Source organism: Engystomops pustulosus, chromosome 1, assembly GCF_040894005.1.
Source record: "Engystomops pustulosus chromosome 1, aEngPut4.maternal, whole genome shotgun sequence".
NCBI lineage: Eukaryota > Metazoa > Chordata > Amphibia > Anura > Leptodactylidae > Engystomops > Engystomops pustulosus.
The window spans coordinates 59,220,004-59,234,422 of NC_092411.1; the positions used below are offsets into that span (position 1 = coordinate 59,220,004).

General features: G+C 44.6%; 1 protein-coding gene across 5 annotated transcripts in view; it reads left to right on the forward strand.

Moving 5' to 3' along the window:
- Positions 1-1,655: 1,655 nt before the first annotated feature.
- The window catches only part of CSNK1G3 (casein kinase 1 gamma 3), a 79,797-nt gene continuing 67,033 nt past the window's right edge, over positions 1,656-14,419 (forward strand). Inside the window, exon 1 of one of the 5 annotated variants that reach the window (XM_072141390.1) lies at positions 1,656-1,747. The gene's annotated coding sequence lies outside the window, so the exon portion shown is untranslated. Of the gene's footprint in view, positions 1,748-1,939; positions 2,412-14,419 lie in introns of those variants that run through there. The other 4 variants (XM_072141346.1, XM_072141364.1, XM_072141372.1 and 1 more) reach the window with 4 other exon arrangements.

The following is a 14,419-nucleotide window of genomic DNA, read 5'->3' on the forward strand; positions in this document are numbered from 1 at the left end:
AGGGTGAGCTGGTGCCGGAGCTTATTTTAGTTAGTGTTTTAAACCGCGGTATCGCGGTTTAAAACACTTTTTAAACTTTATAGCCGGTGCAGGGAGGTACGCGCTCGGCGCTTACCGTGCACGCGGCTCTCATTCACTTCCTATGTAGCCGCGCGCACGGTAAGCGCCGAGCGCGTACCTGCCTGCGCCGGCTATAAAGTTTAAAAAGTGTTTTAAACCGCGATACCGCGGTTTAAAACACTAACTAAAATAAGCTCCGGCACCAGCTCACCCTGAGCTGGTGCCCGGTATTGCCATCGGAAACCTGCCACTTCAAGTGGTAGGTTTCCTTTAAAGCATGCGGCAAGAGTGAGCAAGTGATTGAATATATGGTGCAAAGGAGAAGTCAGAGTCCAGCACAACCAAAAAACAGCAGGCCTGTGAATATGGTGATACTAGAGACCGCAGAGAGTTGTGGATTTAGGCAGGGGTGATGTTACGTGCCGGAGTAAATAGCTGGATATCATCAGCATAAAGCTGATACTAAAACCAAAGGGGGCAGTATGGAGGGGAAAGGGCCTAGGACTGAGCCCTGAGGAACCCCGACAGGAAGAGCAGAAGAGAGAGAAAAGGAGATACTGAAAGTGCAGTCAGAGAGATTGGATGTGATCCAAGAGAGTGCAGTGTCCTTCAGGCCAACAGAGCGAAGCATCCTGAGGAGGAGCTGGTGGTGCACAGTATTGACACATCCATGAATAAAGAATGGTACCAGAATGTCCTCCAAGAGCAACTTCTCCCAACCGTCCAAGAGCAGTTTGGTGATCAGCGATGCCTTTTCCAGCATGATGGAGCACCTTGCCATAAAGCAAAGGTGATAACTAAATGGCTCAGGGAACAAAACATAGAGATGTTGGGTCCATGGCCTGGAAACTACCCAGATCTGTCAGGATTTGATCCAGAAGTTGAGTGAGAGATGTCAGGGAGAATTGCAGAGGTCCTGAAGAAGAAGGGGCAACACTGCAAATACTGACTTGCTGCAGTAACTCATTCTAACTGTCAATAAAAGCTTTTGTTACTCATAGTATGATTGCACTTGTATTTCTGTATGTGATAAAAACATCTGACAAACCAGAGGGCAACAGATCATGTGAAAATATAATATTTGTGTCATTCTCAAAACTTATGTCCATGACTGTAGGGGGCACGGAGGGCGTCACCTCAGTGATAACTGGTTAGAGGAGAATATAACCAGGAGTTTGGAGATGAGTGGGAGGTAACAGATTGGTTGGTAGTTAGTAGCACTGGATGGGTCCACGGAAGGTTTTAGTTTAGTAATGGGGTCAAAAATGAGTGAGAAGTAACTGATGGGGAGAGAAGTGAGGGGTAGTGAGTGAGCAGGAGCCGGGACACTTCTAGTGTCTGGAAAGTGACCATCAGATAACAAGGTCCCATGATGTCACAGTCTGCTACTACACAGACATGACGTCACAGAAGTAATGGTAATGCTGCGGGGCAGCACACAGCATGCACAGGCCTCCGCCCATGGTACATTTATAAGTGTATGAGTGCCAGGCCGCATACATAACACACAGCCTGGCACTGACTGCGCTCACAGGCAATGACGCACACGGCATCACACAGGCCGGCAGTGCCATCCCTATGAGGTGACTGCCTCAACCGTCATCCTATTGGTCAGCACCAGCTGCTCGAGCCTGGCCCGCCCTCCCTGGGGAATCCCTAAGACTGACAGCAGCAGCTGACCAATCCGGTGAGCACGAAGTGGGTGAGCCCCGCCCCCACCGAGAGGCGGAGACAACTTGCGAACAAGCTGTACTAGAACCTGTCGTATGGTTTTCCCATTACTATGTCACGACTCGCCATGACCACGCCCCGATCTCTCCACTGACTGGAATGAGGGCGTCGCCGCATGTGAGTTCCCGTCACGTGATTGGTCAGCGCTCTCGAGCTGTGGGCGGAGTCTCTGCGCTCCGCTTTCTCCCCTCCAGTGCTGCCGCCCCCTGGTGGTGTCGCGGGTATAGGGAGGGGTCGCCGTGGCTTGCGCTGCCGATTCGTGAAGGGCCGGAGTGCGGGGCATGGGCTGAGGCGGGCGCCCCTGTGTTGTCGCGGAAGAGGCGGGCCCGGCTGCAGGGGGGGTGGTTTCCGCTGCGCGTTCCCCTCTGACACGGAACATTTCCCTCCAGTATGTGTGTGTGAGGTCCCTCCTCCTCCTCCTCTGGCCATCTTTATTACATTCATTACCGCAAAGGGAGAGCGAGCCGGCCCTGCCTCTTACCGGACAGCCCCAAGCATCCGCGCTCTCTACAGCAACCGTTACCGGGGGACGGACGGCCAGCAGCGGCCACAGCGCTCTACGTCACCGGAATCCCGGGACATGAATCAGGACGTGTGACCGATCATCCCCGGAGTGCTCGGTGGGTGGCGGATCCCCTGTCACAGGGGGCTAGTGCGGGGTATATATATATACACACATATATATAGGTGCTGAGGTCACTGCCGGGTCACACAGTCTGCTCTGCTGGTGACATCACGCCTGTGATGACGTCACGTGTACTGGAGGCTGCACTGCTGTGCTGTACAGTGACGGTGTACCGGCCTGCCCCATCCTACACTGCTTACACAAACCTGCTTTGTTATGGTGCTGGAGTCCATGTTCTCTTCTATAATGTATAGAAAAAGCCTTTAACTCTGCTTTTAGGTTGATGACCTAAAATTGTCAAAAATAGTAAAATAGAATGAGCCAATCATGTGTCGCTCTTGAACCCTTTAAAGGGGCTTTCCTGACTTTAGATCATTCAGGGTCTGACTGCTGGACCCCCACTGATTAGAAGAACAGGGACCCCAGCCATGCGGAGCATAGGGGATAACTTGTAAACTCTGGACAACCCCTTTAAGGAGATGTGGGAAAATGTCTAGAATACAAACTCTTGTCAGTAGAAGCGGATCAATACATGGATCTCATGTCTGGAGTGTGTGGAGGTGAAGGCTTTGTGGTTAGTTACCATGGGCAGCAGGCACATTGTCTTGTAGACTGTCAGCTATTGTGGCCACCATTCACAGGCTGCATAAGACCATTATTGACCGCCCTGCTATATGATGTCCCAATGGACCGGTCTAAGCCAACAGCAGATGTGACGAGGGGCTGAATCCTGAGATCAATGACAATGAGGACTGGGTTTCTAAGCTCTGAGTTATCCCTGAATACACTTTTAAAGGGGCTCTACATCCATTGTGTTTATCTGGATTATAAATAGAAATAGACTATTCAGATATATAATATACTATTTAGCCGTCTGGGAGGATGTTTGGTTATTGTGTCTTTAATTTGCAACTTTATGTCACCCAGTGTCCTTGTCATGGTCTCTGCACCCACTTCTCCGCTTTGAGAACATACAAGGGAGGAATTTGAGGACAACTGTAGTTCAACATTACAAAGATGAAGCCACACACTGTCCTTTGTACGGCCTTGTTTATACAGCTCCTCCATTCTATAGCTTCACAGGCTGTTACACTGCGCACGAACCAAATTGTCAAACATGGTAAAATAATAGAATGAGACAATCCTGTGTCGCTTCTGCACACCTTAAAGGGGTTGTCCCCAGTTTTGCCCTATTCATATGATTATGTGAGCAGCAAGGGTCTGATTGCTGGAAAATGCCATTAAAGAGGAGATGTAGCTGTATAGCTGTAACAGCCTGTGAAGCTTCAGCATGGAGGGGTTCTGGTAATGGCCCCCCCCTGAGCTCTTCTGGTTCGTTACCATAATAAGTTGATTTTAGTAGGAAGGAGGCCAAGGACATGTATAAGAAGATTACTACAGTTACGGTGCCTGGATCTATGAGAGTGTCCCTGGTTTATCATGATAGAATTTAGATGATATATTTCCTGTAATAGTTAGCATTGAAGGAGGTGGTACAAGGTCCTGCAAGAACAGCAGCCATTTAGGCACGAATAGGACAATTTTTCAATGGCCAAAGGTTTTTTTTACACCCGTCACTTTAGGTCAAGTGAAGGCACCACTTTTGGAAGAATCAGTATACCTCAGCCCTAGATACCTAAAATGACAGGGGTCGGGAAGTGAGAGTTCTCTGTACAGAGACTTATTGCAGATCAAGGCCATCTTGTAGGTGTGTGGGAACGTATAGAAATTGACGCCAAACTACGGGAAATATGCAAATATGTTTTCCAGGATGGGATAAGGAAAACTGTTGGGAATCTATTGCTTCTGGAATAGATATACTGGTTTGGCTCTAATCCCACATCATGTCATCAGGCTTCCTGAAAGTCATGCTTGATGGTAACAGGGCTGCTTTACAAGGTAGCAAAAGAGGTGTGGTCTTCCTTATCCCATCCTGGAAAACTGTTCATTTTAGGAAATATTTCAAGGAATCATGGTGTCGGTATCACACAGTGCTCTCCTATATTGTCATTCAGGTCTGGACTTCAGATATCTGTGAGAGCGGCTGAATGCGTTAGTATCTAACGGGCAAGTCTATAATTCTAGATGTCCACAACAATGGGATGGACCAGCTCCGATGTGAAGAGGTCATCATATGTTGGTCTCCTTATGTATCTGTCTGCAGTTACCTTTTTCTTCTTGAGGGTTCAAGTCCCACCCAGGTCATCATCTGCAAAGAGTTTGTATGTTCTCTCCGTGTTTGCGTGGGTTTCCTCCAGGTCCTTCTGTTTTCTCCCACACTCCAAATCATACTGGTAGGTTGATTAGATTGTGAGTCCCATTGGGGACAGGGCCTGATTTGGCAAGATCTGTGCAGCGCTGCGTAATCTGAGCGCGTTATATAAAGAATAATAATTATTATTAATATTGGACATTTAGAGGAAAATAACTTCAAACCATACTCTTTTGTTTTCCAAGGGGGTGACGTTATAGCCTGAGAGAAGTTTTGAGCGTGTTATTTGCTGTGTCCTGGGACTGATACTTCTGGTAATCTGGAAGCAGCATTTCCCTTAAGTCCAGGAGATCTGCTTTTTTCTTGCCATTGATTTTTCCTTTTTAGAATATTAGAGTCACTTGGTCAATAGACGGATGCGGCCGCAGCACTTGTTTATACATTGATCCTTATTATGGTTTGTAAACTATATATTGTGTATAAAGGGTTCTTAGGGATGTGTCATCTTTATCCGATAAGTGATAACCCAAAACTTGTCACTCCGACCAATCAACCAATTACATCAGCACCCGGAATGCACCGCGTCTCTATTCTGTGTGGTAGGCAGCTCCTGGTCACTTGAATTTAGGGTACTAGACCCCCAGTATTGCTTCTGGGACCCTATTCATGAAAAGGAACATTTCTTATGGAAGGTGGTAGCTGTTGTTTCGATAGTTAACACAAGGACACATGTATTTCTATGGTCTCATACACACAGATGGGGTTTACTACTGTAATTGGCGTGTGAGTAGATCTCACGGTGATGACACGTGGGCCTGACAGCACACAACGTGGTTATGCAGGAGGTAAATTGTCCTTTCATCCAATCAGACTTTGGCTTTTGTGATGGAATCTATGAAAGCTGGTCTCTCATAGGTCGCTGTGGACAACGAGGAGTGTTATGACTTCCAGCTCTGATAGATGAGGCCACGTGTTCCGGCTGCATCACAAAAAAAGCCTACAAGGGATGTACACAAAGGGAAGCAGTTGTCTACAGCCATCACTCAGGTCATTGCTAAGAGGAGATGTATGGGATGGGAAGAACACGGCTCTTGTCCTCCTGGGATGCACCTGGTGTTTCAGCTCTAATGAAATTACTGAGACTAAGATGCATGGACACTCACAACCTGTGCACACATTGCATTGATTTTTTTTTCTCATATTTTCTATGATCATTAGACACTTATTCTGTATGATGTTGGGCTGTGGAAAGCACAGCCGTGTGGATGGATCCATAGAAATATTTCGGAAACCTGTGCTAGCCATTAACCCAAGTGCTAACCACCAAGGGTCATTGGTACATGAACGTCCATATCTTTGGAATCGCTTTACATCTCATAACAATGTCTCTGCCTTCTTGCTGGTGTGTTGTCAGATTCCTGGGGACAGCGGTGGGAATTATCATTGCTCTGTTGCTGTTGTCTTCTATAACTTTTATAGTGATTACAGCAGACAATGGTGACCCAGAGTCATGTACTAAAAGCTTAAATGAATCCATAACTATATTATCTGTTGTTAGTGATTGTCCTGACTTCTGGGGCCACCACTGATCCTAAAAATGTATATTTAGTGGTTTGTCTTCTTTTGGCTTTTCATCAGTAAAACTGCCTGTTGATATCTCCCACTGATCATAATAGGGTTTTCCTGTCAGTACCCAATAATATGACTCATTAGGAGGGCAGTAGCCTAACTGTACTTAATGCTTTCCTTTGTTTCCATTATTGCTATTCCTGGCCCCGACTTCTCCTTGGGGAAAGCCACTTCAATGGTTAGTGGGAGGACCATGTCAATGACCAGCTCTGTGGCCTCCCCCAGGATGTGCAGTACAGTCCCAGTTTATGTTTATACGCCCCCCCTGAATATTTTCATCAGGACAATCCATTAAGCTATGGGTAGAAGGCTTTGTCCTGCCCCTTGGGCATTGTTGTGAATGATTTGGGGCACTGTAAATGGAGGGACACAGCAGGTGAAGTATGTTGTGACATTTTTCCCAGTTGACATCCTACGTGTAGAACCGCATGGACTATTTTTCCCTGCCATCCTGCGTGTACTGTTGTAGGAACTGCACCGGTGCCATCTCTGTGGATGTGAATGAGGCCTTGCTTGTTGTTTCAGCCGTCGGTAGAGTATATGAGTGTAATAACCATTCTAGATCATTGTCAGTAAGATGTGTGTGTATACTGTCTGCCAACCTTTATGTTCTTACATTTTATATGTAATAGTCTTGTACAGTGTATTTGGTAGCTCAGTAGAGCAGCAGTCCCTGCGCCATGTATCTTGCTTTATGATGACTCTTCATGGCACCTTCTCCATTGACTGCAATGAACAAATTTATAAACAAAATTCTGTTGCAGAATTTGACAATTCTCTTTGATATTTACAAGAAAAGCAAATCTGTATAGAAAAAATGGTGTGTAATAAGGTGTAGACAGCTATGGGTGCTGCTTTTACTCTGCCATAATATCCCAGTGTGCATTAGCCCTTAGGCAAGGTTGATATGAATTTTTGTATTGGAAACCAGTGGTGCTTATCCAACCACTAAATAACATAGTGTATATAAAAAAAAGCATTTATATGTTGCTTTAAAGAAAAAATAACCACAGATATCCCGTCTCGTGTAGTATTGTTTCACCTAGTGGGTGTTCAAGGGGTGCGGCATGCTCTTTTTTTCCCCCCGTCACCGCAAGCAGCACACGCATCCATTAACTTTATTGTAGCTATTTAGATCCATGTGTTTTCTCTAGTCGTGGGTCAGTGAAGAAACCACTACGATCTATTTTGGTCCCTCTTTGCAAAAATGCCTACTATTAAAGTGTGTTGGACTCTTAAAGTCATGGACAACCCATGAATGCCATCCACGTGCAGACTTGTCACACAAGTACTTTCATAATATATAAGAAACATGGACAGATGTAAATATATATGTAGATAATAATGTTCCTGTGATTACTGCAGAATGGGCCTAGCTGCCAGAGGTGGATGGAGACTGATTCTGGTCAGATGGCATGGGACACCTGCAGACATGGGAATTCAGCAGTTGCTGGCAGGTCACGTCAACTGCGCCTCCCTTCTGGGCATAAGGGAAAGGTTTACCAGGGTAAGTAGCGAATGGGTAGTGTACTTACCCTGGTAAACTATCTTGTATGGTGCGAACCCCTTTTACTGTTCACTGTATGGATGTCTTTGTTTTATCACATGTTCTGCAACTGGCCGCCCCACTCCTACAGCGTTCTGGCTTACAAAATCTGCCTTCAAGATGACACACTAGACAACTGCAGGAATTGGGGGTTCATTGTGGGCCACATGATTAATCTTACACCTGAAATGAGCTCTAAAACTTTATAGTCATTTTTGTTTAGTGTGTGTGTGATTGTGTCTTCTTATACTGTGCAGCCCCTTGTGCTGTCTGCATCACTTCTACCTTCTCCACCACAATCACCTCTGTAGAGGGAGGGATAGTGGAGCCGAGGCCGGAAATAAACATAAATTTGGTAACTGTGGCTGTAAGGAGCTCTGATGACTCATCTCCTGAGCTGCACTGGGGCTCTGCAGACGTCTCCTTGCACTTCTGGGTTACATAACACACAGAGAAGGTGCAGCATTGTCACTATCCCTTTCCTGGTAACCAGGACAAACCCCACAAAGCCGGCTTGTCATTGAGGCTACAAGTGACTGGCGCCTATTATTTGGGCACTGCAAAAGACGTCCTGCCTCCTGGAGTGGTCTGACTGGCTTCTAACACCTTCAGTGATCTGAGCCCGACTTTAAGGATCCAGTCATGCGGCTCGCTGGAGAGTAAAGACCTCTTACTGATTGTAGTCTACACAGTGCGGACTGTTCTCTAAATGTCACACCTAATAACAGGATGACGCAGCCTCCGGGTCACATAATCACTGTCTCCACGGCTTACTATAGAGATTTTGTGGCTGGTGTTAACACGACTTCATTTTCCTTCCATTCATTTTTAGTTTTTAGCCTTTTGACTAATAAGTACAAGTTTACATCTCATTCTGGTCCTTCAAAATTTAGCCCAAATTTTTTTGTTTCAAGCTGTAGGTAAAAATGGGGCTGTGTTCATACAACAGGTTTGCTCCACACTTGTATAAAATGGTAAGTTTAAAAAATGACGCAAGAAACAATTTTGATGGCTCTCTGAATTGAGAGGGGATTTTTCCTCAAAGCTCCGTCTGAAAAGAATCAAAAAATGTATATGATTTTCAGTTTTAATGGTTTCTGTTAATATAGTCGATTTTACGCCACCACGATTGGCAAATTTTTGCATGGTCCTAAACCCACAGTGTTGTACCCCAGAGGGCAGACACGACATGTATGATGCATTGTACAGATGGTTTAACCTTCTGTGATTGTTGCTGATTTGATGCTTGCAGTGTACATGGATACAGTAGGACTACACCCATAGTACCTACAGTGTGTTATGGACTAGCTGGGCAGTGAACAGATGGCGCAGAGCGGCTATAAGAATAGACAGCCATTTATTAGATGGCCTTCTAGACCCTTTTATGGGCTCGCTGGAGAAGTCTCATAGAAATGAATAAAAACCTGTATTCTTTTAGAATTTGGTTTAAAGGGAACCTGACAAGGCGAAAAACAATCGCCCTGTTTTGTTTTGGGCCTGCATTAGGAAGAAATAACACATGCCTTGGTCTGGAGCGCACCTCTCACTAAATTTTAGCTTCAAAGCAAATGTGTTCTGGGTATAGCGAATGAGACAAAAGAGCAATGCAGATTAAATTTTATATTTATTTGCCTTAAGGGCACACTAGACAAACAGTACACACATTATATATATATGTGTATGTATGTATATGAGTACAAATACACAGGTAGAACTAAAGTATCTTTTGATGGTAAATGGTTTCCCAGACGAAAGACAAAGGGGATCAGGTGTGCTCTGATTATATTAGGTGCAGACACACCCCTGCACACCCCCAGGAAGGCTCATAGGACCCTCCTACCTGGTATTAAATCCAGAACTTTGGAGAAGTCCTAGCTTCTCAAGGGGAAGTCATAGGATCAGGGTTCTGATATCATTGGATCTGGGTGAATCCCGGGATCGCACTGCTACCAAACCTGACCCATTTACTATGGTCCCATCCCGAGATAATTATATCTCTGGACCCAAGGATGTTAGAACCTAATTATTGATATCAATATGATACCTTTGTGATACAGGTTCCAAAAAATGTATTTGCCTTTGGGCTAAGATGGACCATTACTCCAGATCTGTCCCTAACCAACATTTTGGTCTGAGAGTTTTATAACTCATTGGAGGAGATTTATCATAAGTCTCTTAGAGCAGAACTGTTCTAGTTACCCATGGCAACCAATCAGAGCTCAGCTTTCATTTTCCCACAGCTGTATATAAAATTAAAGCCAAGCTCTGATTGGTTTCCATGGGCAACTGGAACAGTTTTACCTCAGAAACTTGATGATAAATTTCTCCCATTGTCTCCTATTGAAGAAGTGGGGGGAGATCCATGGAGTCGCTGTGTAAATCTTTTGAAGCTACCCCTCCTGGAGTGATAGATGACACTCTAGCTAGCTCAATTAGGCTAAGACAAGGCTGGGAGGAGGTAAGGGATATGGATGACTTAATGAACTGGACAAAATCTGGCATGTGAATCTCCCTTGTACATCACACCTATGTATTTCAATGGGCTCATGCCCAGGGCTGTGGGTTCCAGGGGGCCCTGCATAAGCCAACTGCTGGAGCTGCAGGAGATGGAGCAGGTCCTATTCCTGCCTGAGTTTGTGTCGGTCGTTAGGCAGTCGTTTTCTATTGTCATGGGCGTGTGAGCGGCAGGTTTTTTGTTTGCAACTTGCTAACGGCTTGCTTTTGTAGGTGTGAGGCCAGAATCTTATGATTTTTTTTTTTTTTTTTTTTTTTTTTTTTTTTTTAGTTTTCTGTCTGATTTGCAGTGGTGTTCATTCATTCATTTCACGGACTGACCACAGTGTATAAGACTTGATTCATAGGGGCACATGTATCATAGTTTCCCGGCTGCCACTTTTTCAAGTTTCCTGAAGTTGACCTATTTAATCATTGCAATGTATCTTAAGTTTTTCCCCTTAATGATATATGTGATGAGTTGCCTTTTTATTGTCATTTTTGAGACTTTTTGTGGTGTGCAACTTTTTAGCCCCAAATAGTAGTTTACCAAAAGTATTATACATCATGTGATCCTTCAAAGAGCTTGGCGGGCAGTGAAAATAGTCATTTTTAATAAACGTACATTTTTATTCAGTTAATTAAAAAACACAAGCAAGGAATACATATAACCTGTCCGGAAAGGGATCAAGTGATATGCGACCAACAAGTGATAATTTATTCAATGTTAAAAATGCATTTCATCTGTATACAACAAGGGAATTACAAACAAAAACATATAACACCTTCACTACTCAGTAGAAAAAAGTGAAAAAAGCCGGCTCACCCAACCTTCGGATCATCTGGGCTGTACACACTCTGTAGGAGGGAATTACAAGGTGCATAACTGTTCTATGCACGTTTCAGCGTCTGTCTTTTTTCCCCTTGAAAAGCGTAATTCGGAACATATGGTCCTTTATATGACTATGGTATGGCGTTTGCACTTATAGCACTTTATTTCCATTGTCCCATGGATGAATTAGTACTGTGTTCATAGCCCATGCAACATATTAATTGTAGCTTACTGAGGTATATCTAAGGATCTAGGACCGGTATGGACCTTGTAATTCCCTTGTTATTATCACTTGTTGGTCACATATAAATTGATCCCTTCCCTGATATGTTATATATTTTCCTTATTTGTGTTTTTTAATGAACTGAATAATAATTTCCGCTTTTTATTAAATTGGCTATTTTCACTGCCTGCCAAGCTCTTTGCAGGTTCATATTATTTGAGGTGTAGCTGGATGTACTTTTTTGTATATTTTGGGTTGTATCATACATCACTATATCACTGTGATGCAGAGAGCCCCCTCCCCTGTAGATGGAGGAGCACAGTCCTGTGCTGCTGGCCTAAGTGTTTAATGGACAACTTTAACAACTAGGCCCGTGTCATCCGATAATCCCTCATCACCTACGTCTATCTGATGTGTCTGGTCACTTTCAGTATGACAGGGGGGGATGATTTTGGATAATGATAAATATGTGTTTGCCTTGTGTATCCAGTCTGGCTGCTGAATACCTTCTCCTTCTCCTGTCTATAGTGTGATGCACATCTTGTATACTACGTGTAGGGCTGGATCTCCATGTCTAGTTGTGTGGCTCTAGTATCTCTGCCTCTCATGATCACTGCTTCCTCCTTAGCTGGTTGAGCTTTTCCTTTGACCTTCATTAAGTCGTCCTGACCCTCATTATCTCTCCGTTTAGGATTTGTGTGGTGCTGCAGCTCTACTTAATTCCTCTCCTTTAACTTTCCCTGCAAGTATCTCAGTAGATCAGTGTTTTGTTCTCCGACAAGTCACGGCACATTTCTACCCTGAGATGTCTGGAAAACATTGAGAAATTAAATTTACATGTATATGAATAGATGCAGGGATGGACGTGTGTTTGGATAGAGAACACTTTTTGCATATTTGGAAATTGGACTTTAATTGTTTTTCATTTTCCCATGAGAAACAAGGGGTTAATCGTAAATCATAGGTTAACATCAGGGTGGGTAGATCGTTGACAGTCTCACTTTAAGAGTTTTTTAGTTTTTGCTCATTGTACGTGCGGTTTTCTCATCCGATAGCTCTGCAGGATTGTTACACGAAAAAAAAGGTTCAAACTCGGGCAGGAATAGGATCTACTCCATAATTTGAGGCCTGGGCAGTAGGCGGAGGAGCTGTGGAAACCACAGACGTGTGCATGAGCCTATAGAAATACATGGGGACTAGTGTAGCCCATGGAACAATGCCTAAGGGTGTGTCCACATGCTAAGACCTCTACCATCAGGATCACAGACATGCTGGTGTGCGCCCCCTCTGGCACGATCTGCTTTTAGCTCTTTATGCTTAAGAAGCTGAATAACACTACAAGTGGTGGCTGCGGAGGTTTTATCCAAATTAGCTCATGTTAGCAAAGAAAATACAGTTGCATCAGTTTTATGGCTCAGTTGACAGCACCTATTTTGTAACTCCCCCCCCCCCCCCCCAACAAATTTACCTCAAGGTGTCTGTAATGCAAGTTTTATTGATAATCCTTCCCATTATAGCAAAAAATTTGGAAAATCCAATTGTCACAGGGACAATTTTTTTTTTTCTCTACAGTTTCAATTATAAAATATACAACTTTAACTTAAGTACAATCCTCAAGAACCTATCCTGTATGTAACCCAGGGACTGCCTGTACCAGAGATCGCGAAAACGCCTCTACATTAATCTATGACGCTTCTAGAGGCTGGTTTACTCCCCAAAAAACCACCATGTGTATAAATATGCCTGGTGGTTTTCTGCTGGGGGCTTGGCTCCCGGGGCATTCAGCCTCGCCTCTCGGCAGCACAAACAATGCAGTGCCGTCACTGCCGAGCCATCTTGGGGCTCCGATGGAATGTCATGTGACCGTAACTCATGTCACATGATGTCCTACATCGGCGGCGGGCTGGAGAAGTGAGTAGCTCTGCCCATTCCCATGGCTGTGTGCGATCAATCCTGTACTGTGATGGGGACTGGTATTACCAGCCCCCTGTAGTCACAGCAGCCCATGTATACAGTGAGACATGCAGGGAAGGTGCGATGTGCTTCCTCTCTTCATGACTCTGTATATAACAGCGATACCTGGAGTTATATATTTCTATTATAGGCAGTCCCCGGGTTACATACAAGATAGGGTCTGTAGGTTTGTTCTTAAGTTGAATTTGTATGTAAGTCGGAACTGTATATTTTATCATTGTAATCCCAGACAGACAGAACTTTTTTGGTCTCTGTGACAATTGGATTTTAAAAATGTTGGGTTGTCATAAGAATCAGGATTAACAATAAAGCTTCATTACAGACACCTGTGATAACAGCTGATCATTGTAGCCTAGGACTAAAGTCCAATAAATTACCAATATCCAGAGGTCCGTTTGTAACTAGGGGTCGTATGTAAGTTGAGTGTTCTTAAGTAGGGGACCGCCTGTACTGAAAATTTCATACTCCTCCTCGGCTGAAATTACTCCTCAAAAATTCTGAGAGGAGTATTATTACACTTCTGTAAAAATTCTGGCCTGTTCTCCATTACAATAGAATTTGTTTGTGCTCATACCCTTGGGTCCAGTTCTCCATTTTTAGCTTCCATCGCTGAACCAATTATAAAACCTAGTTTTATTTATGAGGTACCGTATATTCCGGCGTATAAGACTACTTTTGAAGACAAAAAAATCTTCTCTGGGGTCGTCTTATACGCTGGTAATCCCGCCCGCCCGCCGTGTATTCACGGCGGCGGTCGGTTCGCGCTGCATGGAGAGGGCTCACGGGCTGAGCCCTCTCCATAGCCGGTAAGTCTTTGCTGCATACCGATCGCGGGTGTTTTCACAGCTTGGGCTGCCGGCAAATCTGCCGGCAGCCTTACAAAGATAGCGGCGCATTACCTGGGATCGCCGCTCCCCGTGACGTCATCGGGGGTGGCGATCCGTCTCCATGGTCGCCTCGGGTCTTCCGAAGACCCGAGGCTATTTCGTTTTAACCCCTTCATTACAATGTGCTGATAGCACATTGTAATGAATGAGGAAAATCCCCATATACTGCCATACTGTAGTATGGCAGTATATGGTAGGATCGATCAG